This window comes from Rhinolophus ferrumequinum, chromosome 11 (assembly GCF_004115265.2).
Source record: "Rhinolophus ferrumequinum isolate MPI-CBG mRhiFer1 chromosome 11, mRhiFer1_v1.p, whole genome shotgun sequence".
In the NCBI taxonomy this organism is placed as follows: Eukaryota; Metazoa; Chordata; class Mammalia; order Chiroptera; family Rhinolophidae; genus Rhinolophus; species Rhinolophus ferrumequinum.
The window spans coordinates 3713431-3741317 of record NC_046294.1 but is presented as its reverse complement, the minus strand read 5'-3'; the positions used below and the strand labels follow the sequence as shown (position 1 = coordinate 3741317).

General features: G+C 54.4%; 1 pseudogene; it reads left to right on the top strand.

Annotated features, from left to right (window-relative positions):
- The first annotated feature begins 244 nt into the window (after positions 1–244).
- On the top strand, positions 245–27240 carry LOC117030763 (uncharacterized; annotated as a pseudogene).
- The last annotated feature ends 647 nt before the right edge of the window (positions 27241–27887 follow it).

The following is a 27887-nucleotide window of genomic DNA, read 5'->3' as shown; positions in this document are numbered from 1 at the left end:
TGGGCTTCGTACGTTCCCACAGATTGACAAGGTCCAGGGCCTGTGCGCTGCCTCCCAGGGGCCAGGATTGATGGCTGATCAGTGGGGGGCAGACGGCCCAGGCAGGGTGTGCTGGGAACAGTGAGCCTCCCCCCTCCCTCCGGGGCCCTCCCTCTCCCCCCAGGCCTGTCCCTGGCCCCTCAGTTAGGATATCTGAGGGGAAGAGGCTGAGGCCCCACGGTGGCCCTGAGATGATGTCTGCATCATGGCAGGAAGTCAGCCAGGCATCCACCCGATCAAGGTCATGAAGAGACCGAAGGGGATGCAGGCTCTCTCTGAAGGGGCCCTGGTTCCCTCGGCTGGCTGGCTCGGGGCCTCCTGCTCCCACTGGCCCCCTTTCCTCCTGCCCCTCACTCTGGAGCACACGGGACCCATCATGGCTCCCATATTCCCTCCACTCCTTCCGGAGGACCCCGGCCTGCCAGGTCCGGGACCACCCAGACACTTGCCCTATAAAAATCACCAAGTTCCTAACCCACGCTGGCTTCCCAGATGGGCTCCAGGTAGAGATGGGAATATGAGCCTGGCCCAGCACATGTCCAAGGGGACACCTTTGGCCAGGGGAGATCAGGAGCCCAGACAAACCAAGCGTCATCTCTCTTTCCAGCTATCTTTCCCTGGTAGTGTGTGGTGACCTGGTCTTCATGGCCAGAATCTCAGTCTGCTGAGCTGGAAGGACCCCTGGAGAGGGTCCCAGCAGCAGATCCAGAGAGCTCTGGACTCTAAGCGGGAACACCACGGACTGTGTCAGGGTCTCCAGGGCTCCATCGGCTGCGATAAAGCAACTGCGCGTGTGTCTGCCTGTGTTTTCAGTCCTGTCTGATTGCCCACCTGTGACAGAGTCCCCGAGATGGACACTGCCCTCCAGGGACACATGTCCAGCCGGTGTCAGGCCAGGGCTGTCCCTCCAGCTTACTTAGAGGAGAGGAAAAGGGGCTGCTGGTTTACGGGCAGCCGCCCTGCTTCAGTGGGCGGGGAGGGCAGCGGAGGGCAGGGACGCTGCTCGGCTTGTGGCTGTGACTTAGGAGCCTAGACCTGGCACAGAGGAGAGGAGGAAAGAGAAGCCCACGCCGCGGCTCCACTCACCTTCCTTCTGCCATAGGGTTGTCAGCAGAACAGAGGGGACACTGGCTCTATAAGGTGACTCTGAAAATCCCCACACAGCACTCAGACTGCAAAGCTGGACCTCAGCTTGGGATGGACGTTGGGTATTTGCAAGTCTCCTGTGCAACTAGACTTAGGTCAGGAGGACCTACCCACCCACTCAGCCACCTAATGTTCAATCCATTTCTCCATCCAGCCTTCTCCATTCCCGTCCTCCACGCAGCCTTTCATTTGGTTCATTGATCCATTTATCGCTTACTTATTTATCCATCTGCTGACTCATGCATTCAAAGGTCCATCCATCCATCCATCCATCCATCCATCCATCCATCCATCCATCTACCATCTACCCATCCATCCATCCATCCATCCCTCCATTTCCTGCCCCATTCATAAGTGTGACACTCATTTATTCAACTACCCATCTCTCTGTTCAGCTGTCCACCCCCCTGTTCCTTCACTGATCCAGCCATGTATCCATGAACAGAGAATGACACAGGCTACCACATTGGTCACAGAGTGTGGAGTGATGCCATTTCTTGAATTGTATGATTATCTGTCCTCAGTAGATGAAAACACTGAGGCATGGGGGCAGCATAGTTTTTAGAAATAACTACTTAGGGTCAGATAGACCTGGATTCAAACTCTAACTCCATCATCTCATTACCTGTGTGGTCTTGGGTCAGTCATTGACCTCTCTGAGCCTCACTTTCTTCCTGTGTGAAACAAGAATATGAACACTGAGATTGTTTTGGGAATTAAAGATAAAGTATGTAAGTTTTCTACACCTGGTAGCTTCTTAATCCAAGTTAATACCCTGGAGAAATGGTTGTTGCAGGTAGGACTGTGCCCAGGGCTTGTTCCTTTAGTCTGTGAGCAACTTGCCATCCTGTGCAGATGGCCATCTGTCCATCCAGTGCAGCTGACTGGTGCCAACAGCAGGCAGAACTTGGGGGCCATTGGATGCTCGCCACCCACACATGGCCCTGAGCTGTCCTCTGGTTGCCTGCAAGGGAAGCCCTGCCTCCCGCCTTCCCTGCCCCAAAGTCACTCAGAGAAGGGGCTGGTCTGATTCAACCATGCTTGGGGGCTGAGGCCCTGCTCTGGGCTGTCTGTCCTCAGCCTGGCCCAGCTCTGCCTGGTGTCCCTGGAGCTCTCCCAGCCCCTTGGCCCCAGTAACTCCGAGGCTGGCAGCTGCCAGGTCTGGTGGGGCAACCAGACTATACTCGGCTCCATCCTCCCTCCACCTCCCTCCACCACAAAAAGCCCCTACACTTCCTACTTCTTCTCAAGGAACTCCTGGGTGCTCTACCCAAGCCCCTCTCACCCCAAGGGGGGCTGAGGCTCCCCCTGACCCTGAGTCCTCTAGGAAGCACCCCCCTGACCCCAAGTCCCAAGGCCGAGGCTCCAGAGTCTCTGTGGACCTCACTGTTTTCTTCTGCCACAGGGGAGAGACCCTGACCTGGGGGCTGCCTCACAGATAAAGCCAGAAAACCATTGTAAAGCTCCTCCTGTGCCCTCCCCACACAGACATGGCCCAACACGCAAAGCTTTAAAATCACATCACAGATGGATACTGGTACCGATACCGGTAGTGACCTCACTTCATCAGCAGAGACCGGCTCTTCTGCAGGCAGCTGCCGTCTTACGCGGCCGTCTTACCTCTCTCTGGCCCCTCTCCCGGGGCAGGTCCAGTATGGAGGGCAGGGAAAAACCACCGGGGGGGTTGAGTGGTCGGATGCATGGGAAGTTAAAAGAGTAAATGGATACATGATTTAATGGGAGGGATGGAGAGAGAAGGAAGCTGGGGGAGGCGGTGTAGCTTGGTCAGCCCCAGACTTGGGCTCATGTTTCCAGCTCCGCCCACAACAGCTGTGTGACTTTGCTTAAGGACTGCATCTCTCTGTGTCTCATTTCTGTTTTTTATCTATAAAAGGGATCGTGACTGTGCCTATCCCTAGTGCTATAGTGAAGATTAAGCAAAACTGTCATGCAGGGCCGATCGATGTGTACAAATGCCCTCAGTGACTGACACTTGAATTTCCTCCTGCCCCCTTTCCCTCCAGGACAAACCGGGCTCCGGTTCCCAGCAAGGCCAGCTACCTGCCCAGCCATTCCTGCACGGGGCGTGCCCCTGCCCTCCTCCCCTACAGCCCCCCTTAGCCTCTTAAAATCCCCTGGATCAGTGCCTCTCCCAGGTATGTCCTGGTTATGTAATCAAGGAGGACTCACACACCAACTCGGGCTCTTCCCTCCCTCGTTCATGTTTACTTTTTGGCTCAGGGGAGAGTTCCATTCAGAAGAAATTGCTATTGTTTTGTCAGCCTTCCCATGGGAAAGTGGCATTAGGGAGGAGCTCAATGAGCCAGCAGGGGTGGGGGTGGCAGGGGATGAGGACACGGGAGAGCCCGCCCTCGCACAGCCCAGCGCTTTCTGGATATACACACAACTTACCATTTACTTTATCTCTTTACGAACAAAAGCCTCAAAGAATTTTTTTTTTGCACCACTTGAATTTTTGATAAACCTGAGAAATGGTTAAGAAAAAGGTGGAACATTATCTCATCCACTGCCCTAGGCATGAGACCTTTTACTTCACTTGTTACATGTTTTGTTGCTCTTTCAGTCGTTTATTTACTTATGCATGGATCCATCTGCTCGTGCATCCATCTGTCCATGCATCCATCCACCCACCCACCCACCTGTATACCGACCCATCCATCTACCCATCCAGTTATCTATCTATCCCTCTACCATCACCCATCTACCATCCATCTAGTTATCTATCCATTGATCTGCTCCATTCATCCATCCACTTAGCCACTCATCCATTCATCCATCCATCCCTTTCTTCACCTAACGTACTGAATTAGTAGAAGAGGAAATACTGGACTGGACGTCCTGTGACCAGGTTTCCTTTCTCAGCACAGAAGCGTGGTGCTCTGTGCAGAAAACAAGAGTTCCATCCACTCAGGTCTAATCTCAGGTTAGACCTGAGTGGATGCCATTTGCCCTCCTGTCCTTGGCCAAACCCTTCCCTTCTTTGAACTTCAGTTTTCTCATCTGTGACACAGGGCGCTAATAGTACTTGCCTTATCATTTTGAGGCACAATAAGAAAATATCCACGGGAATTTGTAGAATCATGTGAGGTTTCCAGTGGGAGCTCTTCAGGCCCCGCGCTTTGGGTGGCAGGGTGGGAGCGCCAAGAGACGGTAAGAGGTGGCTCTTGCCTTTGGGATTTCCTGGGTCGTGGAGCTGAAAAAGAAGCAGCCAGCGTCAGTGGGGTCGGTGCTGGAGTGGAGGTTGAGAAGAACGAAGGGGATGAGGCCAGAGGCCAATAGGGAAGGTCCGGAGTGCCGTGGTGGGGAGACTAGACTCAGCGTTTTGAGCAAGGAAGAATGTGGTTGGCTTGGTATTTTGGAAGGACCTCCTGGCTGCTGTGTGGAGAATGTATCAGAAATGGGATCTCACAAGGAAGGGAACCGGTTAGGAGAACGGACATTACCTAGAGTAAAGACCAGGATACTATAGGACAGGAGGCTGTGGCCGTAAATTTCACAGACATTCTTTCTCCGAAATGCTAAAGCTGTGCAGGCACCGGAATCCATGACTGAGGCCGCAGATGCCCTTGGTCACACCAGATCCCCTGGTCACTCAGCAGCACAGCATTCATACCTCCCCTCCCCGTCCTGTGTCTCTGGAAGACATTGCCAATCAATTGCAGTTCTCCTTCTCCTAAAGCCTAAAACCGTGCTGTGCCATATGATAGCCACTAGCCACCATTTAAATATGGCTATTTAAATCTAAACCAATAAAAAGGAAAGAAAATTAACAGTTCTGTCACTCAATCGCAAAAGCCACATTTCAAGGGCTTGATATTGAGGCGTGCCTAGTGACTCCATGTTGGGCAGAGCAGTAAAGAACATTTCCATCCTCACAAACATTTTCTTGGACTGTGCTGGCCTCAGTCAGTCCTCCATGGCCTGTCCATCGTACCAGGAAGCAGCACAAATCCTCCGCCCTCCTTGGACCAAGTGGGGGTGAGTTCTGCGTGACCCCAGACTTGCCCTTGGTCTCACATCTCACCTACAGGCTTTGTTTCCATTTGAATTTTACATGTGGCAAGGTCCTACTTGAAAGAGCAAAGTCCTTCTGGGCTGACCCTTCTCAAGTTTACTTTCTTTTTGTCTCTTAAGAAAAAAAACAAAAGTAAACCCCTTGCCTTGCCATGTGGCCACAGACGTAATCGGTGAGTGCCGTTTCTGCCCTGAGCTCACCTTCTTTCTCCAGCCTCCAGAGACCTGATACATCTATTTTTAGTGCCTCTGGGTGAATGTCATTGCCATTGGAGGCTGACATTTCATACTCTGGGAACCTTGACCTACTGCTTTTCCGGTTGTGAGTTGAACCTGCTATTTCATGCCCCAGAAGGAAAGAACAATGATCATTAATAATCGACATCTTCTGGAAAATCGGAAAGGAAGCCTCTGTGATCCAAGATTGCCCTTAACCCCAGTGGTGCTGCCTGAAGTGGCCAGCGTCTGGCTGATCTACTGAAGTTTCCATGGCTGCCGAGGTCACACCCTGGGGCCACCAGCCATGCCAAAGCAGGGAATGTGGGCAGTAAGTAGTGGGCTGGCCCCATGACCAGAGGATAGAGGAGGCTAAGGCACAGAGATGAAAACTTGGTGAAGAAAGCATTTCCAATTGTGTAGAGACCTGTGGCCCACCACCAGAGACCAACACTGGAGACACCCTCCCAGGGCAGGGTGGGGTGGAGGTGGGAGGAAGAGAGGGTGCCTTGCTCTGAGTGGGTGGGAGGGTGGGGGCATCTCTCCTGGGCTGGATCCTGTGCTGGGTCGTGGGGGGCACAGATGGGAATGAGGACCAGGGAAGCGAGCATTACTGAGACAGGAGAGGAAACCTGGATGGCTGCTGGCTCAAGGGTAGGGATGGAGTAGCATGGGGCCTCACACCTGCTGACAGGACAGCTGGGGCTGTAGGTTCCCCCAGGGCACAGGTGGCTCCTTCAGCCACTTTGGGTGGGGAACCATGGCTGGCCTGGCCTTTAGGGAAGAGGGGAGGTGTCTGAAATCACCTTTGACAAGGAAAGCAAAGGTCAGAGGAACAATTCCTCCCTTTCACTCTGGGTGACCTGGCAGGAGCTTGCTGGAGCTGACAGAGAGTGTCGGCCGGCCCCTACGAACCGCCCAAGACAAACAGGGCGGCAGGAAGTTCCCACGCTCTCAGGGCTGGTGCCTGGAGCTACTGCAGTCACCTGCGGCTCTGGGGCTGTAAGGCAGGTGGAGCCTGAGCCACCTACAGGTGAGCCTGGAACCCCACTGCCTGGGGGAGGGGCCAGCGGGCGCAGGTCTGAGGAGCACCTACTCCCGTGTTGCATTTTGCAGCATCGTCTCCCTGAAACCTTCTAGCGACCCTACTAAGTTAACATTGTGATCTTCATTTCACAGTGTAGGAACCTGAGACCCAGAGAGGTTAAGTGACTTCCCTTGGGTCACACAGCCAATAAAAAGAAAAATCAGGATTTGGACTCAGGCTCCTCTGGTTCCAAAGTCTGTGCTTTTTAGCCTTGTCCCGTGTTCACTCAGCAAATCTTTGCTGAACCTCTACGGCGTGCCAGTCACACTGTCAGGGGCTGGGATAGGAATGCAGAGGTCGATGGCCCGGGGGGTTCCTGGTGCCCACGTGACAGCAAGAGTCCACACGAGTAGTGACCAGTGTTCCATCTGCACCGTGGCCCAGTGGGCCCCTTACCTGACCTCTGCAGAATATGCTAGAAGGTGATAGGATAGCACACACGACGTGGGGTCAAGGCACTGGAGGAACACATGTTCTGTCTCCCAGTTGCTACTTCCGCTGCTCTCTGGCCAGCGGCGGTGAGCGATTTCACTTGAAGTCAGGGTAACTACCATGAGTGTCCACTTCCAAAGGAGCAGGTGAAATGAAGACCAGGGACGCCCAGGCCAGAGCCACACGTGGGCCACCTCTCCCAGAGGCACTCTGAGAAATGTGCCTGGACCGGAGCTCCGATAGGGCAGGACTGTCCCTTCCCTTGAGTGACACTGATTAAGCACATGCTGCACGCAGGCTCAGGGCTCCCAGGGATACAGCACCCAGCACAGTGCCTGGCACACAGTAGGTGTGCGGGTGGAGCCAGCTGAATGATTGGAGCCATTGCTGGGTCATTGAGTTGTCACTTCATGCCCCTGGGGAAAGAGGCTCCCTCCCTGGGCCTTTGGGTCTCAGAGAAGAGAAACCCTGGAAATGGCCACACAGCTGCCTCACAGGGACTGTTCCCTCCCAACGGGGCAGTGGCCCTGGGTTACCACTGTACCAGTCTGGGGCCTCCTTACAGCCCGTGGTCGTGACAGTTAGAACAGATCAAAGAGGCACCGCTCAGGCTGGAGTTTGGGGCCAGTATCAGCTGCTGGAGCCCAGATTACAGTCAGAACCAAGAGGTGGGCGGAGGCTGAAGGCCCAGCATCGGTCCTGGCTATGTGGCCACAGACGAAGCTCTCCTCTCTGACACCCCAGCCATGAGAACAGTACAATCCCTATGGCCCCCCTCACCTCTCCGATTCCAGATTCTCAAGGTCAGGAACCAAGGACATTGTGGCCACATGGCAGGGGCTCGGAAATGACCTGTCCTCTGAGGGCAGGCCTCTGACCCAGTCCTTCCTCGGCCAGCCTCCTCCTCTCTCCCGACTCTTGGCTGCAGAAACAGAAAGTCAGGCACACGTCCCAACGTGTTTCTTGCGCCCTGAGCACAGCCCTGCTCACTCATTTATCCCACCGGCCACCTACTTCTGGATCTGCCCATCCACTTACCCACCTTTTTAGCCAATATTCACCATCGTCCACCCCAACACATCTAGCCATCCCATCCGGTTATCCACCAGCCACCCGAGCACACGGGTGCATCTTTCCGCCTCTTCAGCAGTCCATCTGTTAACCCACTGAGTTGTCCTCTGTCCACCCACTGATGTGACCACACACCTATCTTCTCCCTCCAGTCCCTGCTGCAGACCTGACGTCGTACGTGCGCACCGGCAAGACGGGTGTCAATTCTGGGTGAGGTGGCAAAAACCAAACTGGTGAAAAGTGAACACTTTCAGTGGCTGCCCTTGTAGCACCCTTGCCAGCCGTGCCTGCTCTTCCTTGCCTGGGGGGTTGAAGGGCGTGGCGTCGGAAGCTGGGCTTGGGTCCGCCCTTTATTAGCTGCAGGACCTTGGACGATGTAACCAAGTTGTCCATCCATGTCTCACAGAGTGTGAAGAGTCACACCAGCACCTGTTTGCTGTGTCACTGTAACAAGAAAAAGCCCACAGTAAGGACAGCATTGGTGCCACAATTAATGGTCACGTGCAGAGACTGCCTTATCTAACTGTGTCTGATTGTGCTTAAGGCGAAAGGGTACTGTGAAGACTGAACGCCAGGTTGATAAAAAGTGATCTCTTTTTGCAGTTTTTCATTCTCCCAGGCCTGCTTTTCTTTAATTAGCCATGCCCCCTTTCCGTTTCCAGTGGCACATTTCTTTCTTGTTTAAGCAGCACTGATAACACCTTTTTGATAAAAGGAAAACAAAACTTACAGTGGAGATAAGGGAAGGGCCGTGTCCTTTACTAGCCGTCCTGGGGGGGAGCATTCCACATTCCTTGTCATTTTCCCATTGGAATGTGACAAGAGCGGTGTGAAATATTTGTCCAGATTCATTTGTCATGAATGGGGCATTCCAGTAACCACAAGCCATGTTGGCACTTTCTCCCAAGCACACCAGACAGGGTGACCAGTCTGGCTAAGCCAAGAGTGCGGGAGGAGAGTCCTCGCTCACTGGGACCAGTACACTTGTGTTCCATGGGTACAGTGTGTCTGAGAACCGAATGGACATGTGTGTAAGGCCTCCTGCTTTGGACCTGGCCTCCCCAGGTGGCCCTGACACTGCTGTTGTTGTTGCAACCATGTGTGCAGGGTAGGCCTCTGGCCTCCCTGCCTGCGATGTCAGCACCCTGCAAGCAGGGGCACCTTCTTACATCCCTCTTATGTCCACACACATGCACGCACACATGCATGCACACACATGGCACACACGCACACACATGTACACAGGCATGCTCACACGCGTATGCATACACACGTGCTTACACACTCATGTGAACACGTGTGCACATGTACACATGCATATACATGCACACATGCACACATGCATGCCACATAAGTACACAGGCATGCTCACACACGTGCATGTGCACACATGCTCGCACACACTCATGTGAACACGTGTGCACATGTACACATGCACATACATGGACACATGCACAACACACACAAGCACACATGCATGCACAAACACTCATGTGAGCATGTGCACACACATGTACATACATGTACACATGAACACTTGCACACATGTGCATGCGCGCACACACACACACACACACACACCTGGCCCAGGCTGAAGGTGGCACTGTGGGCTCTCGGTCACTGCTATAGAACCAATGAATGAAGCAAATGGGTTTTTTTTAATTAGAAAATGTTTCATTGTGATAAAATACCCATCACATATAATTACCATCTTCATCATTTTGCAGTGTACCGTTCAGTCGTGGTTAAGCACATTCACATGGTTGTGCAACCCATGTCCAGAAGCTTTCCGCCTCCTAAACTGAAACTCTATCCCTGTTGAATAGCAGCCCCCCATTTCTCCCTCCCCCAGAGCCTGGCACCCGCCTTTCCTCCTATGGCGGTGATCTCGACGGCTCTAGATTCTTCATCTAAATGGAATCACAGGAGATCCGTCCTTCTGTGACTGGCTCATTTCACACATCACAGTATCCATCAGGTCTGTCCACATTGTGGCAGGTGTCAGGACGTCCTTCCTCTTTGAGGCTGGGTCATACTCCACCGTGAATAGTTTCCTACTTATGTTCTTCTGACCCGACCATGAGAGAGATCACTGGGTCAGACATGAAGTCTTATTTATCAGTACTCCCAGCCCCTAGCTTGGAACTTGGCCCTGAATAGGCCTGACACAAAATGCATCTGTGGAAGAAATGACTGGAGTCCAAAAGTTGGGGTTTGTGTCCTGGTTCTGCCACTTGTGGGCTGGGTGGCCTCAGGCAGGTGGCTGGCCTCCCTGAGCTCCCGTTTCCTCATCTATAGAATGGGGATGGTGACACACTCACAGGACAGCTGTTGGGAGCCAATGTGATGACTGTACTTCAAATGGTGGGGCGCACGGGGGTGCAGACTTTTCCTGATCTGACCCCCAAGGCCAGAAAAGGTGACTCCCATTTGCCTGACCCCGGCCTGACCGCTGTGCCACTCAGCAGGGGGCAGGTGTGGTGACATCTGTGGTTTCAACATGGCGGCGTGGGCTACTGTAATCGCCACCTGTGCTCGGAGATAAGGCAGGCGGTCCCACGTTCCATGCCTGCTAATTCCATCGATAAGACCCGGGGGCCAAGCTGAGACGCCAGATGCCCAGAAATGCTCATGGAAACAATAGCAGAGGTGGAATGAGACCCACATTTCCTTCACCCACGGTGTCATTTCAGAGAAATGGTGATAGCTCCTCTGGTGGCTGAAAGTTCTGGAATTCCCACTCTCCTCCAGGAGAGGGTGAGGGAGTCTGAATCAGGACAGCCGGCTCTGTGTTCAGTCCGGTGGCTGACAAGTCACCTGGAGGTGAGAACAGGGGCCGTGGGCTCAGATGGCCTGGATGACACCTCAGGTCAGCCACTAGCTCCTTAGGTGACCGTGGAGACCTCGATGAATTGCCCTGTGCCTGTTTCTCCATCTGTAAAACGGAGATAATCATTATCCCACCATATTCTTGGGTTCTTGTGGATGGCACAAGCTGAGACTGGGGCATGCTTGGCACATCTAAGTACCCGTGAGCCTTCCTGGCTCTGTTCCTCCTCTCTGAGCCTTGGTGCTTTGTCTGTAACTTGGGGAGACCCTCACCCAACCTTTTATAGATGGCTTGTTTATTCCTTGTCTCCCATCCCCCGCTTAGATGTGGGGAGCTGGGGAAGTCGCCTTTCCAGAGTGGGGGAGCTTCTCAAACGTGTTTCTCCCAGATGTCAGCTAGTCCACTCCCCTAAGCTCTGTGTATCCGACCCTCTACCGTCATTCCCACTTGGATGGCTTGTGGGTGCTGTGTACCCGGCATGTTCCGCATGGGCTCTGGGTTTCAGCCTCCCCGCCCCCTGCCCCTGCCCTTGTCTTCTCCGCTCAGCAAATGCACCACTGTCCCCAGGGCCTCAGGCCAGAACCTCACTGTTGGCCCCTCCTGGCACACTGCCCACACCCTTGCCTCTTCCTTCCTTGATATCTCTCAATTTCATCCCACCACCATCATCCAAGAGAGATTGCCATCACCATTTCCTGGAGACCTCAGTACTCTCTCTGCCTGTACTTGCCATCCAATCAGCACTTCCCTGGATGCTCCGCCTCCTGGCTCTGGGTATGGTGTTCCTTCCAGTACCTCCAACAACCCGGATGCTTCACAGCCCCAGGGCCTTTGCACTTGCTGTTCCCTCTGCCTAGAGTGGCCTTTGCTCCATTTCCTGCATCGCTGGCTCCTTCTCATCTTTCAGGCCTCATCTGAAAGAGTCCCTTCTCAGAGGGCCTCCCTGCGACTTGAACTAAGTGAGTCAGAATGAGAAAAACATTGAATGGACAGGAAAATCCCTGTACTCTTACCACTCTCAAAAAGGCACTTTTAGCCACCAAACGTGTGGGTTTCCCCCCACACCAAGCAATTCTCAGATTTTCCAGATACCAGCTGGCTGTCCTACAATTAATTCAATTCTGACGGTGTCTACCTGGAGTTAGCCCAGACCCCACGGGTGAAGGGCTCCGTCCCACATGACTGCCCTCACTTCAGACGCCAATTGCAAGTTCAGGTTGTCACCTGTGCTTCTGCCCACTGGCTGTGAATCAGAGGTTCCCACGACCCCTTCCTGGGGTTTGAGAATTGCTGGAACGGCTCACAGGACTCAGGAAAACAGTTTAGTTACTAGATTACTGGTTTACTATAAAAGGATATGTCAGGAACAGCCAGCTGGAAGCCGCACAGGGCAAGGTGTGGGGCTGGGGCCCTGAGCTTCTCCAGGTGTGCTTCTCTCCCCACACCTCCACATGCTCACCCACTGGGAAGCGCCCTGACCTCGGGGGTGGGTTTTTTTATATAGGCACAATTGAGTGAGTCATTGGCCACTGGTGTTTTAGTCAACCTCCTTGGAGATTGGGGGTGGGGGCTGAAAGTTCCAACTCTCTAGCCTCTGGTTGGTCTCCATGGCAACTGGCCCCCTTCCTGAGGCTGTCCAGGGTCTTTCCTGAAATCATCTCATTAACATAAACTCAGGTGTGGCTGAAAGGGGCTCGAACTTCTTGTGCTTTTCCGCCACTCTCCTACTCCTAGGCCTTTGCACATGTAGTTTCCTCTGCCTGGAATCTCCTTCTTCCCATCCCCCACTTCCCTGGCTAACTCTTCCTCCGCCTTCTGCTCTGTGGGTCCCACTCTGCCACTTCCCCCTTTCCCAGCCTCCCTGAGACCTTGGACCTCAGTTTCTTCAGGTCACTTCCGGTCTGAGGCAGTTAGAGCTGGGTGCTCCCACCACGTGGTTGGAGGCAGCCTGGATCCCCTGTCACTGCCCTAGGAGACCTACCGTGAAGACCCTCGCTGGACCCTGACAGAGTAAAGAACAGATTTCTGTTGTGTGAAGACACTGAGGTTTGCGTTGTTACTGAAGCAGTGCCTCGCTTGTCCAGACTAGCTCCAGGTCCCACCTTAGACAGGAGTTTCCCTGGGAAGAATGTGCTCTGCCCTGGGTGGGATCAGGTGCCTCCCCTGGGCTCCCCCAGCCCTTGCCTTTTCCCATCTTGTGCCTCTTTGCCTAGTGGCCAGGTCACGGGACCACCCCCCTAGGAGCACTCTGAGGCAGGCACATGCCTGCTCTGCCCACATCTCTATCCCCAGGCCTGGCCGAGTCTGTCCTCCCTGGGGCTCAGGCTCTGCCTGTTGAGCCTGTTGAGTGACTGACTTGGCAGGGACCCATCTGTCCCCCACGTGCACATTCTTCTTTCCAGAGGAATGTCCCAGATTCAGGTTCCCACAGAGGTGCCTGAACCGAGGGGAGTGACTCTCTGCGCTCTGGCTGCAGTGTTGCTGCAGAAAAAGGCATTCTTTTGAACTCTGCTAAGTGAGTCCACGAATGGGGCAGAGCTCAGATGCAGGGATTCCTGGGTCAGTGGGCATTCACGCGGGCAGGGGCTGCCCTCTCCCTGCGGGTCAGCAGAAACGTTGTCAAGTGAAACCCATTCTAATTTAAGGGAACATTAAGCAGGAGCCTTTTAAACATGGCCGTTTCCTAAAATCCTCTCTTGATACCAATTAATTCCCCCGAGGAAGGGCCAGGGATGGGAGGGGTTGCCGGAGACCCCTCAGAACACCTGGTTCTTCCATCGCCCACCACTCACTCTGCGTTTATCTAGAACTTTATCTCAACAGTCATTTAAAGACTCCAGGAAAACATTTCCAGTCCCCTAGTTCATCCACTGTTTAATGGGAGAGATGAAAATCAGGAGGGCCCACACGAGGTCCCTGAGATGGGACTAAGACACAGTACTGGGACAAGATGATTGGTCCAAAAACCGCGTGGACCCATAGAAGGGCCTTCATTCATCAGACATTAATTGAGTGACTTCCATATGCCAGGTACTATCCTAGACACTGGGCTAGAGCATCAAACGGGACTGACCTGTGCCCTCCTCTCTGAGGCTTACATTTCACTCTGCTTTAGATGACATGGGATGCACATGGCCTCGCTCTGCCTCTGTTCTTGCACACACGCTTTCGTGTGCATGTTTATGTGTGTGTGTTTCGTGTGTGAGAAAGAGACAGAGAGAGAGAGAGACAGAGAGACAGAGAGAGAGAGAGGCAGCTATCTCATTCTCCCTTTGTACTGATTTCTACAATTTTCCATTGTCTTGGACAAAAGTGGCCAGAAGGTAGAAAGGAGAATCAAATCCTGGTGGGCTTCATAACAAAGCTGGGTATCCATCTTATTGAGAAGAGTCACCCAGACTGCAACCATCCCCAAGGATCGGTTGTCTGAGTATTGGGCTGAGGATTCTACCATCGATTAGTCTTGTCTGCCACAAGTGCAGACTCAGAAACAATGGCATGCGTGCTCTGCACATGCTGACTTTGCTCTCAAAGCTAAACTGAAGTAGTATTTGAGGAAAATTCATGAGAGCAACTGGACAAAGCCATTGAACTTTCTTATCTCAAGGGCCTGGAGTAGCTTGTGACATGTCCTGAGATAAAAACTCACACTGGCCTTGCGCATTGCCCAGAGTCACCTGATTGTTTCAGACACCTGTGAGGACTACACCTACACCTAGTGGGCCCACAATCACCAGCTTTACGGCTGCTGCTCTCACCCTCTGGGCTCTCCCTTGGACCCCATTTGGCTGCCAGCTCATAGTCTGCAAAGCTTGCCAGGAAAAGAGTGCATTTAGTTCATTAATCATCTGAGTAAGTCTTGGAAGGAACAGAAGCTGGGACATGAGTCCTGTCTAAAAGCAAGGCCCAGGGCTCCTTCTCGAAGGAAGTGGCCCGTCTCTCATACTGAGCAGCTGTGGTTTCCTGACACGTCACGTCTGTTCCAGTCTCTGTACCTTCGTGTAGGCTGTTCCCTCTGCCTGAGATGTTTTCTCTTGCCTGGTCTGCCTGGAAAACTCGTGTCTCCACAGTGCCATGGCTCAGGCATGGCCCTGACATCCTTTCTCGCATGAACAACTAGCCAGTGGCACTGGTAGCACATGGCATAGCCAGCAGTCACACCCCTCTCTGGCCACACTTGGACTTTGAAAAATGCTTCATATGTACTGGTCATATGAAAATATGCTTTTTCACTGGTCACATCCTGCTTTAAACAACACAGAGGGCTGGGTTGCAATTGTACCCTGCCACTGGCTAGTTGCTCATGAGGGAAAGGATATCACAGCCATGCCTGAGCCATCAGAGCAGAAATGTTGGGTGTGGAGTGGTAGGCAATGGTGCATTCATATGCCCACCCCAGAGGAACGGTGACTTCTCTTCTCCTTGGCAGTGCCCTGAGGGGCACCCACGTTTCTTTGCCCCACTCTCCAGGCACCTCAGCTTCCTCTTCATATCTTATTGGGGAAGAAAAGCCAGACTGGTATTGATGAGGGAGAGAACTGACTTTTGGGGGTGGACAAGGAGTGTCAGACAAGAATCTGTAAGGACAGGCTGTTACATAACCAAAGGCAAGGCCAGATAATGGTTAGTGAGCAGTTTCTGGTGCCACCAACTGGTATACCTCTCAGCTCTACTGCTAACTAGTTATGTAACTGCACCTCTCTGTGCCTCATTTTTCTCCCCTGTAAAATGGAGATAATAGCAGACCTAGCTCATGAGGTTGTAGTGAGGATTTAATGAAACAATGTAAGAATGCAACTGGAATGCTCAATAAAAGTTATCCTCACTGTTATCATCCTCATGCTCATTCTCATCTCCATCCATACTGTGATCATCATCACCATCACCACCACCATCACCATCACTACCATCACCATCACCATCACCACCACCACCGTCATCACTACAATCATCACCACCACCACCACCACCACCATCACCATCACCATCACCACCATCACCACCACCACCACCACCATCACCATCACCATCACCACCATCACCACCACCACCACCACCATCACCATCACCATCACCATCACCACCACCACCACCACCATCACTGTCATCACCATCACAACCAATATCACCGTCATCACAACCACCACCATCACCATCATCATTACCATCATCATCACCACCACCACCACCACCATCACCACCACCATCACCACCACCACCAACACCACCATCACCATCACCATCACCACCACCACCGTCATCACTACAATCATCACCACCACCACCACCACCACCATCACCATCACCATCACCACCATCACCACCACCACCACCACCACCACCACCATCACCACCACCATCATCACCACCACCACCACCACCATCATCACAATCACCATCATGACCACCATCTCTCCATCACCATCACCATCATTATCTATCATTGGTTTAAGAGATGGGATTGCACCCTGAGTGTTGGCAGCAGAAGGAGAGAGTCAAGCAGGGACAACTTTCTACAGTATCCACCTCCTCCCAGCAGGGCCCAGTTGGGCTGTTGGCGGTGGGGGTGTGCTCACAGAAGCAGACACTGGCCTAAGGGAATGAACTTTGTTAACCAGACCCAGGCTCACATGGGACTGTCTTGGGTCAGTGGAGGGACGCCAGAAGTATCTAGAATTGTTGGAATGTTGACAGTGTCGGAGCAGATAAGGATGGGATGAGGCGTCTCCTGGCACCTATCCCCTTCCATCTGCTCCTCAGAAGGGGAGAGGAGCTGCAAGTCAGGACTCGGTAGGTCTCATGACAGCTCCATCCTTGTCTCACTGGATGACCCCAAATGGGCCTTTCTGGGCCTCAATTTCCCCATCTCTAAAATGGGGACACACTAGGACATACTGAGACACTGCTGGGCCTACTTCGGCAGCCAGTAGGTTGTGCTGATGGTCATGAAAGCCACCCTGGGGCAGTGGGGGTAGGGGTGCTGCAGGGGCACTGAGGCAGGTGCCAATGTGAGCAGCTCCAGCAGGGCACTGGCAAGGGCGCCTGTGACTCCCGGGGGCAGAGTTGCTGGCTGGTGTCGGATGCTGTCCCCTTCAGTGGAGCCTCAGATCTTGCCTTGAACATCTGGGCAACTGTCCACAGGCATCTCCAGTGCAGCGTGAACCAAAGGAGGAGGGACGCCCCTCCTGTGTCACCCCACCTCCCCATATCACTGAATGACATCTCTGTCCTTCCGGGAGTTGTCTGGACACCCCCCTTTCCCCGGCCCTCATCTCGTCTCTGTCCCTGAGCTCTGTCAGGGTCACCTCCTATCCCACCATCATCTCCCAGCTGGGACATGCGTGGCTGTGGTAACCTGCTTCCCCCCTCCCTCCAAACTCCCTCCACCCAGCACCTAGATGAAACTTCTAAAGTGGCAGATAAGGTCCTGTCCCTGTAACTTGCTGGGTCCCCAGCCCTAGGGATAAAATGCAAGGCTCTGACAAGGCCCGTGAGGCCTGTGGGGTCTGGGGCTGGCTCATGGCTGCAGCCACATCTCTGATGACCGGCCGGCGTGCTGCTGGGTCCTGGCGGACTGAACTGCCTGAGCAGGGCCCGGTCTCTCTCCCTCTGGGTCATGCACACTTTCCTCACTCCTCCCACCCATTTGTTTCGTCGGGACGCCATGAGGGTTACAAGAGTTACTGCATGTCTTACTCGTGGGGTGCCTGGTGTATACAGAGCCCTCAAGAATGTTCTGCATTCGTATACCTACTATTATTAATATTACCCAGGAAGGAAGGGATGATGACATAAAGGAGTGAATGAATGAATGAATGGTACCCCAGTTTAATCGTTCGCTGCCTCCAGGATCGTTGAAGGGGGTGCCCTGACTCACCACGGGCAGGTCTTAGTTTGAGGGCAGCTCCACCCTGACCTTATCTTGGGAAGAAGGAACGGTGACAGGGAAGAAAGCCCCGCCTACCAGCGCAGCCCTGCCCACTTTACATCTGAGGTCTTGCTTCTGTTCTCTTTCTGTTATCCCCACCCACCTACCCACTGTCTTACAAATGGGCAACGTAAATGTGGGAGAGGGCAAGTGACTCGGTGAACCAGGGCTGGGACTAGACTAGAAAGCAAGTGTCCAGGGGTCTTTCTCACCTGATGCTATGACTATCCCCCACCCGCCATCTCCACTGCCCTGGGAGACAGAGGGAGGGACGTGCCAATGTTGTCATTTCTGGATCTGGTGCCTCCACCAGCTGTCAGCCCCCCTCCCCACACCCACATCGAGGAGAGTCTCCGCTTTCATACCTGTAGGGCTGGGGAGCTCACTACGTCAGAGACACCCTGTCCAGCTCCTGGCAACGTGTATCAGGTGGTCCTGCCAGCCAGTGAGCCACCATGTGCTTTCTGGACATTCTGTTCATTGCCTGGGGCCCTTTCTCCCAGGTTGGGGAGCTCAGGCCCCTCCCTTCAACCCCTGCAGAGATCTGGGGACCACAGCAGTGTCCCCCAGGCAGAGTGCATGAGCACTCTGGAGTGCATGGCACCCTTGGCGCCATACGTTTTGGCGGAGCAGGGGTTGGGTATGTGCCCCAGGCTGCGACCCCTGGAGAACAGCCACCGCCCTGTGGAGAAGACAGTCAGTGCACATGTGGAGATGGCCGCTACGGAGGAAGGAGACCAGGGAGTGAGGAGGGCACTTTTCTCAGCTTGGGTGGATGGAGATGGCCTCGGAGAAGATGACCGGAGGGCTGCAATGAAAAAGCACATGGGAAGAGCAGGCCTGCGCTGGGGGAAGACGTGGGCAATGGAGTTTCAGGGAGTGAAAGCCTGGGTAAAGGCTGGAAGTGGGGGGAACGAGTGTGCCCCAGGAGCTGGCAGAGCCCGGTGAGGCTGGGGTAGGGGGGCGGGGGAGAGCCGGCAGCAGCCCTGTGACCACGTGGGCCTCCAGGCGGCACAGAGTCTGGGTTTCATCCAGAACGAGGTGGCCGGGCCCTGGTGGGTCTGAGCAGGGACTTTGTTATGTTTTAAGGAGAGCCCTTTGGCTGCTGCATGGAGAACTGGCTGGGGAGGGGGGCGGACCCGCTGTGTGGCTGAGGTCACCGGCCCTGTAAGAGCTGGACGTGGTCAGACCAGGCAGGTGGGGCTGCAGGTAGAGACTCAGAGGTATTTTGGAAGTGTGATCAACAGACCTTTTGGGAGGGGTCGGGGCCACTGCTGAGCGTCCAGGTCCTCTTCTGCTGGGCACCCCCACCCAAGGCAATGCCAAGGCTAGACCACCACATGCCATTCAGCCTCCAGCCCTCCCCCCCAAAACGCCCAGCTGGCTTCTGCCTGGTCATTACCTCACGCAGAGGGTGGAACGGTCCCCAAAGTGCCCAGAGCCAGGGCTAAAGACCCCAGCATCCTACTGAGCCTCCACAGCTAGTAAACTCGGGCAGGCAAACCCAGGGGACAAGGCCACCCGCTTTCTCAGAGAAGGTGACACTGCGGCACCCGGGACAGTGGGAGGAATACCTGGGCTGGGACTGTCCCCGTGAATTTGGGTAGGTTATTCTCTACCTTTCAGGTTCTGGGTTTGTGGGGTGAAGGTGTGAGGGGGCCTGGAGGCTGGGCGACCCAGGCTCAGAGCAGCCTCCCGTCCCCCTCTTCAGTGGAGGAGGAGGTGAAGCAGTCTGGTCCTTCTTCCTTAACAAAGATGTGTCTGAGCTCCTGCCGAGCCACTCCCACGTGGGTTATGGAAGTCAGGACCCATCTAGAAACAGGAATGTTCTTCTCAGGTAGGAAATCAAGTTGTGTCATGCCACGCTCACAGCCTCCGATGACTTCCCTGGGCTCCTAGGACCATGTTTGGTACCATGAGTTCCCAGAGGTCTGTCCTGCTCACACACTGTCCCCACCCAGCCCGTTTTCCAGGCCCTGCTCGTCCACCTCCCTGAGCTTCCCCCACATGGGCCTTCGCACATGCTGTTCCCTCCACCTGGAATGGTGTCCCCCTCCTGCCGTGGCTCCGTCTTTCCTGTAATTCTATTTCAAGGTCACCTTTTCAGTTGGGCCTTCCTGAACACTTCTTGAGCAGCTGCCGACACTTCTGATTCAGCCCAAATCTGCCTCCTTCATGGCAATAAAGGCAACTTGCTGACGTTTGGGCTTATTATTATCTGTTCCCCTTGGGGACAGGAACTGTCCCCTCTTGTCTGCTTGGCGGACTGATGGACTTTCCATCCACCAGAGATCCAAAGCTGGGTCCCTGTGGCCTCTCCTCCCCACCCAGCCTGGCCGCCTGGCAGGAGACATTTGTTTCTCTGGGGAACAGGTCTCATAGGGTGACGGCTGTTGCTGGATCCCGTGCAGGGGATAAAAGAGAGGAAGACGGTGTCTGGTGATGCGGGCTCCGGCCAGGAGGCAGGGACACGGACGCACGTCAGGCAGACCACTGACATCAGCAGGAGCCCCGCATCGAGTCGGGAACCAGGGAGCCTGGGAAATAGCTTCTGCGAGGTCCAAATGTTGCTCACAGAGAGATGAGCCTTTCATGTGGAGGTTGGAAAGGCCATTGGGTCGTGGTGTGAGGAGGTGTACAGGAAACGGGCCCGGGACGGAAATGACTTGGCCGTGCACGAACGCAGCACGTGGCTGACACCTCGCTGAGCCTCACGGCCAGCAGCAAGAGGATCTGTGTGAACTTAGGCCGGGAGTGGGGCAGGCTGCAGCCGTGGGCTGACTCCAACTGTTCTGGCCGTGATGAGGGAAGAAGGGCTGAAAAACCCCCCACCATGACCCCCTCTCTACTCCGACTGGGCCCTGTGCTGGGGGCCTCTGGGTCCGGCTGAGCGCTTAGACCCTGGGGGTCTAGGACCTGTGAGTTCGGAGGACTGGCCCGGCCGGGGCCACCATGCTCCACCTCAAGTGTCCGGCCTTTCTCAGTGATGCCTGTCTCTGTCACCTTCATCCTCACCCACTGGGGACTTCCTGTGTGCATGTCCAGCCTCATTGAATGGTCAAGACCACTCCATGAGGCAGTTACTAAAAATCCCCATTTAACAGATGAGGAAACTGAGACCCGGAGAAGCCCAACAACTTGCCCTGGTCCATGTCCCCGCCCCCTCGCTCCTCCTGTTCTCTCCTCTACCCCTCCCTTTCTCCTTCCCCTTCTTCTCCTTCCCATTTCTCCCCTTCCCTCCTTTACTAGACAATTTTTATTGAGGGCCCACCATGCACAGGCATGGGCCAGGTGGTGGGAATTCCTACGATGACTGAGATACTTAGGCCTCTTCAACTAGTTACAAGCCTGTATGACAAGCAGGTGTGTCCCCAGGCAGACTTTGACACGTTGGTGGCGGCCCCCTGGAGACTGGGTGGGACTGTGAGGCAGAATCTGGCTGCGGGAAGTTGAGCTGCAGCGTATAGTGATGTCTGCCATGCAGGTGGATGTAGGAAGTGGGCTAACTGTGCTGTCTACCTATAAACCCTAGACCAGCAGAGGCTCTAAAACACACACAACAGTGCCGAGTGCCTGGCGTGGCCCTCCCAACCAATTCGGCGTTCTTTTCTCCATCTTCAGATGAGGAAGCAGAGTCTGCCTAAGGTCTCATAGCTCATCTGTGGCAGGGCCACGTTCTGAACCCAGGCTCCATGGGTCCCAGTTTCCCGTGGTGTCATGTTACCGCACCCTGTTCCCCTCTTGCTTTGGCTGCTAGGGAGCTCAGAGTGGAGTTTTAGGCTTGCTCTAAGGCGCCACATTATCCCAGGGTTTGGGGCATTTTGTCACCCCCTCTTCTGGGCTCTTTATCCTCCTTGCTGGGCCTCCTGAGGAGCAGGCCGGACATAAGTTATCGACTATAAATAAACCAAGACTTCCGCTCTGGCTCTCACTTTAGTTTCCTGGTGCATTTTTTTCAAGTCCTTAATCTGGGGGGGTGGGGGGGAAGACTCCTAACGGAAGATGACATCACCATCAGCTGGCCCTGGGGGGCAGGCCCGCAGCCCCGCAGGCCCGCGTGGGTCCTGAATGCCCCCATTATGAGAGGTTACCTCATTACACGAGTCACGCTGCACAGTGGAATTCAAATGGCGTTTTGTGGTTTCTACCCTTCGCAGCAGAGCACACAGGCAGCTGCGGTCACCGTCACCGCTTCCTCTGCTGCTGCTGCCCTGGCACCTGGCCAGCCCAGGGACCACCCCTTCCACCATGAGTCAGTTTCATTCTTAACTCTGACTCAGGCCCCTTTAAAGGGACAGCAGAGCCGATTTGTCTGGGCAGAGGGCGAGGCAGTGGGGGAGTCTGCCTGGTCAGGAGAAGCTTGGGGGTATCTCTGGCAGGACCTCCGGAGCTGGGTGGGCAGCCCCTCTCTCCCATCCTGCTCCCTCCCCCAGGATGGAGGGGCTTTCCTGCCTGCTCCCAGGGACAGGGGCCTGTGATTCCCCACAAAGCTGACTGCCTGCAGGACGGGAACCCCCGGGCATTCGGTGACCTTGCTTTTTGCTTGGCCAGACGCCCTGCCCAAGCTCTGATCCAGAAGTCCCACAGAACTTTGCAAGCCACCCTCTTTGTCCTGCCTTGTTCTGGTCACAGGGGCCTCCCGCAGTTCCTAGAACACCCTGAGCTGCCTCCCGGGCAGCCCCTTCCGCCGCCTGGAATGCACATCCCCTGCTTTTTGCAGGGTTTTGTTAGGGCTCAGCTTCATGTCACCTGCTCCAAGGTTCTCCCTGTAAAAGCAGTTTGCTACCTCCTTTGCAGCACAAATAGCAACGCACAACTCTACTCCGTTTGCTTGTGTGTTAACTGGTTCCCCCACTGCAGGAATGTCAGCCGTTTGAGGGCAAGGATCCTACGTGTCTTGTTCACAGCAGAAGTCTTGGTGCATAGTAGGTGCTCAACACAAATTTGCTGAATGAACAGTGAATGGGTGAAGGACCAGACGTGTTCCTCCATAGCTGGCCCCTGTCAAGGGCCCCAGACAGGAAATGTAGGGCGCCCCTTTCCTACCCAAATGGAGTATAAGGGGACAGAGGACCCCTAATATAGCAGACAAGACAAGGTTACTTGAGTCCAGGGACCTCCTGCAGGGGCCAGGTCTGCAATTCCAGCTCTGGGGCAAACCTCAGTTTGAGGCTTTCATGTAACCCAAGAAGAATTGCTCTCTTTTTCCCTTCTGTCTGACTCACTCTTAGATTTTGAAGTTCCCCTCTTTGTCAGCGCTTCCCTCGAGGTTACAGAGTGGTCAGGCGAGGCTGGCAGGAAGCTGGGCTGTTTCATTCACAAAAACAGGACTTGCCTGGTTCCCGTGTCCTGCCTGGGTTTTCAGGCCCCCAGCCCTGTGGCCAGTTCATGGCGTTCGCAGGTTGGCAGGGGGCGGCAGGGGTGCTGGGGTGGGGGGTGATGAAGAGGGCCTTCGTTTGTAATCTAAATGGCAGGTGTTCATCTCTCTCCCTCCCGCTTCCTGGCTCACCCTCCCTGGCGGGCTGGGGCAGGGGTGGGAGCCTGGGACTGGCCACAGAGGACTTGGTCCTTCCGGGGACTGGGTTTCATCCCCGGCAGCCAGGAGGCCAGGGCCCAGGTGGGGCAGCCGGCTTCCTACCTGATGGGCCCACTCCTCTTTGTGGTTCTCACCTTCCAGGCTGGGATGGATCCAAGGATGAAGGAAGATAAAGAAGCAAGGAGAGAATGATGTCCATTAAGGTACAAACTCCTAAACCCAGCGACATGTCTCCTCTTGAGGCCACGGCTCAGATGTCTACAGGGGAACCTGGAGGGTCTCCTAGTGTTACTTATTCTTCACTCATTAGTTGGTCCTGGAGCCCCTGGGATGCCGGTGTCTTTGACGTGATTCCAGGGGGTACCTGGACAGACTGCTGAAGGGTGAGGAGACATCAGCCAGGGGAAGAGATGGAGGGGCAGCAAAGTGGGGGAGGGGTTCCAGGCAGAGGTACAGTCTGCCTAAGGGCTTGGAATCAAGGAACGGCTGGTGAGCTGGAGGACTGGAGGGCCATTGGGCTAGCCAGGGAGGAGAGTGCCCTGGGGGTGGAGGCCCAAGACAAGGGAGGTTGGGAAGGACGCAGGGGCCCAGCTGAGTCGAAAGTCAGGCCTGGCCTCTGGATGCCTTGGTGGGCCAGGTAGCTGAGGAGGGACCGCCTGGGAAGGGGGGCCTGACAGGGGAGGCAAGGCTACCCCTCCTGCCAAGGAAAGCCCTGACAGAGCAGTGGGCTACCCCAGGGGGTGGCAGCGACACCCCCAGGCCCAGTGGACAGGGATGGCCAAGACCATGAGCAGAGAGAGATCTAAGACCCTGTAGCTTGGCCATTTTGGGAAGAGTGAAGGCAGGGTAAAAACAGAGTTTCGCCCCTGACCTTGAACCAAAGAGAAAGGACTATAGAGTGAGAGGCCACAGGCGGCCCTGCTCCTGTCACCCAGGCCTGAGCCCCCTTTCTCTGGGGTGAGGCATCATCCCGGGGACTCTCCCCGGGGACATCTCAGCAGCTCCCTGTCTGTAGGCTCTAGTGGCTCTGGAACCCAGACGAACAGGGCTCAGAGGTGACCTTGAGCAGCCATCAAGGTCTCCGTTGCAGCTAATGGTGCAGGGTCCTCGCCTGCACTCAGCCACGTTGGTCCCGACTGCGTTTGCAGGTCCCATCTTTCATCCATGGCCATTTGTTACCTGTGGAGACTGTTTCAATGAGCTTGTTTGTGTCTCACAGTTAATAACAGAGAATGACAATTTAACAGAGAAAAGATGGTGGTTGACGCTCAGGAGTCCCCTGTAGGACGTGGATGGAGGGGGAAGGCGCTGGATGTCACCATGGAACCTCAAGTCTGTGGCACTTCTGGACCACTTGAGAGGATGCGGTTTCTCAACGGCAGGTGGGGCAGCCCGTTGGCCCTGCCACCCTCACCCGGCTGACCACAGCTTCCTGTCAGGCACCGCGGGCACTGCGCTGGGTTCTCCAACAGAGGCTTTCATTTCGACCTCGTGCCACCAGCCCGGTGGCCGTTGCCTTCCCTGCACAGTTGAGGCTGAGGCTCTTGGAGGACAGTCTTGTCCAGGGTCACTCTTCACTGCCCTCCTGACCCCCAGCCATGACTGCTTGCTGGCATTAAATCCACTCATGGAAGTGAAGCACTTTGAAATGCAAAAGCTGTAAGGTATTATTATGATTATAAAAACAGTCAATTATGGGTTTATGAGGCTGAGCTGTCCATCTGGAATTCCCTCTTATCCAGCAATCTCAAAGTGCTGGGCTGGTCCAGAATTAATTAGGACCTGCAGCCAAGACCGTAGACTGTACCTAGAAGCACTGGGCAGGACAGGCTGGGGACAGGCAGGAAGCACAGGCGTTGCTCATACTCACTGCTGCCCCGGGGTCTGGGACCCCAGGCCTTCTCTCCCAGAGGTTTCAAGCCCACTCTCCTGGAGCCAGCTGGCCGGAGAATGGGGAACTAGGGAGCTCCTCCCTCCCAAATCAGATGAAGAATGAAGATCAGCAGGAGTAGGAAGAAGACGACCAAGGGATCCACAGTTGACAAGGTGAGAGGGGGAAAGAGGAGGTAGCAGTTTTTCCTGGTCTAGAGTTTTCCGGGTCCAGATGCTGTCTGTCCCTTGTGACTGCGAGCTCCCGAAGGGCATGGGCCATGATCTGAGTCATGAAAGCTATTGGAATGGACAAGGTTTCATGGCTGGAGAGGAGGAAGTGGGGGATGGAAGACTGGGGGGAAAGGAAGTGCAGAACCAGCTACCTTGTCAAGGCTCATGAAGCTTGGTTCACTAAATTAAAAATTGAGGGACGGATGGATGGATGGATGGATGGCCAGACTGGTATGTTGAAGAATAAATGGATTGACACCTGTGTGGACGGTCTAAGTGAGGGTACATGAGTGAGTGGGTAAATGTGTGAATGAATGAATGAATGGATGAGAGTGTGGATGGATGGATGGATGGATAGATGAATAATGGATGGATGTATGGATGATGGATGGATGGATGGATGATGGATGGATGGATGGATGATGGATGGATGGATGGATGATGGATGGATGATGGATGGATGGATGGATGGATGGATGGATGGATGGATGATGGATGGATGGATGGATGGATGGATGATGGATGGCTGGATGGATGATGGATGGATGGATGGATGATGGATGGATGGATGGATGATGGATGGATGGATGGATGATGGATGGATGATGGATGGATGATGGATGGATGGATGGATGGATGGATGGATGGATGGATGGATGATGGATGGATGGATGGATGGATGGATGGATAAATGATAGGTGGATGGATGATGGACGGATGGATGACAGATGGATAGATGGACGGATGATGGATGGGTAGGTGAACAAATGGATGGACAGATGAATAGATTGATGGCTGGCTGGCTGGCTGGATAGATGGATGTGGAGAATGGAACATGAATGGCCACAGGATGAAGTGTGTATTTTCCAGATGCTGAGGTCATGGCCAGGCCGCAAGGAAGACTTCACTTTGGATGGGTAGGTGGTCAGGTGGACAGATGGATAGATGAATTTGTGGGTTGATAGATAGGGGAATAAGCGTCTGAGTCCATCTCAAGGATGGAACGTTGGCAATGTGAAATGATTCTGGCAGAGACCTTGGTGGAGCTAGCAGGTCGTCCTGGACAGAAGTTTGGCTTGCCTGGCACGATGCCCATGCCCGCCACCAACTGGTCTGCAGCCTGGGGAATCGACGATCGGAGCGAGGACCCGGAGCCGTGGGGCCTCTTCTCCATTCAGCTTTCTCAGCCGCTTGACCTGTGTTAGCCATCTCCCCTGCTGCTCACAGGCTCTCCCCACTCCATTCCTAGGCTCAGCCTAGGCACCTGCCACGTACCTTCTTTCCTCCAACTGTGTAGGCGTGAAGCCAGGCAGAGAGGTGGCTCTGGGGGAAGGGGCACTGGGCGGGTGAGTGCTGCCCTGGCCGCAGACAGCTGCTCAGCTGGCCCCTGGCAGGCTCCAGGCTGAGTCACCCTGAGTCACCACTGTCACTTCCTATCACACATTCCTTCATTCATGCAGAGTCTCAGCCTTAGGGCCACCTTCCTGCAATCTCCTCAGGCAGTCGCCAAGCATATGGCGAGCACTCTGCCTGCCCCAGCCAGATGGGCCAGGGTCTCAGTCCCTGGAACCCTGGCAGGGACAGCAGGTGGGATAGTGTAACCTCCCAGGTAGGGACGGACACCCTCTGAGCCTGGGCTGGTCCAGGAACTCTCTGACCCTCACTGCACCAGGTGGCCCCTGGATGGGTGGTACAGGTCCCCACTGCTGTGGGGTCCCAGGTCTGCCACCTGGAGACTTGGGCACTTGGGGACACCGGTCCCTTCCCCAGCACACTGGAGTTCACTGTGCCAAGGAGAGGGAAGAGGCTCACCTGCCAAATTCACTTCTCCCCTGCACACTACTCCTTCATTCATTCATTCGTTCGTTCTGCACATATTTCTCATATGCATTCAGTCTGCCCAACACTGGGCCAGCGCTGGGGGGACGCCGATCCCACTCCTCACCCACTCTCCATGGATCTTGCCCAAGGAGCAGGTGGCTGTCGCCAGAATGCCATCCTGGTTTGACAGCCTTGCAAACATCCCTCCCTCCGGGAGCCCGTGTCCCAACAAGGCGACATTTGTTTTGTTTTTGAAATTTCACTAATTTTCTTGCGTCTTTACATTAATGATTCCTCTTTAAACGTCCAAGGGAGCTGTAGCGCATTTTTACTCCTAACTATTTTGTACGAGAGGTGGGATCATTACTCACGGCTTCGATGAGAGGCTGCACTCTCTTCGGACTCCCAAGATTACAAAAGGAAATTCAGCTAATTATAGTTTGATAGAAATTACAGTCCTGATGATTCTTGATTGACTTGGTGGGTTGGCATGAGTCATTATGTTCTTTGATAAGATTGTATTCCTCTTTTGCAGGAATCTATGGGGTACCTCATTGTGGGAGGGATTTCCTTTGTGTCTTCTCCCAGGAAAAGCCTGCCCATGTTACGCCCAGAAGGACCTGGATTATGGGGACATAGAGGT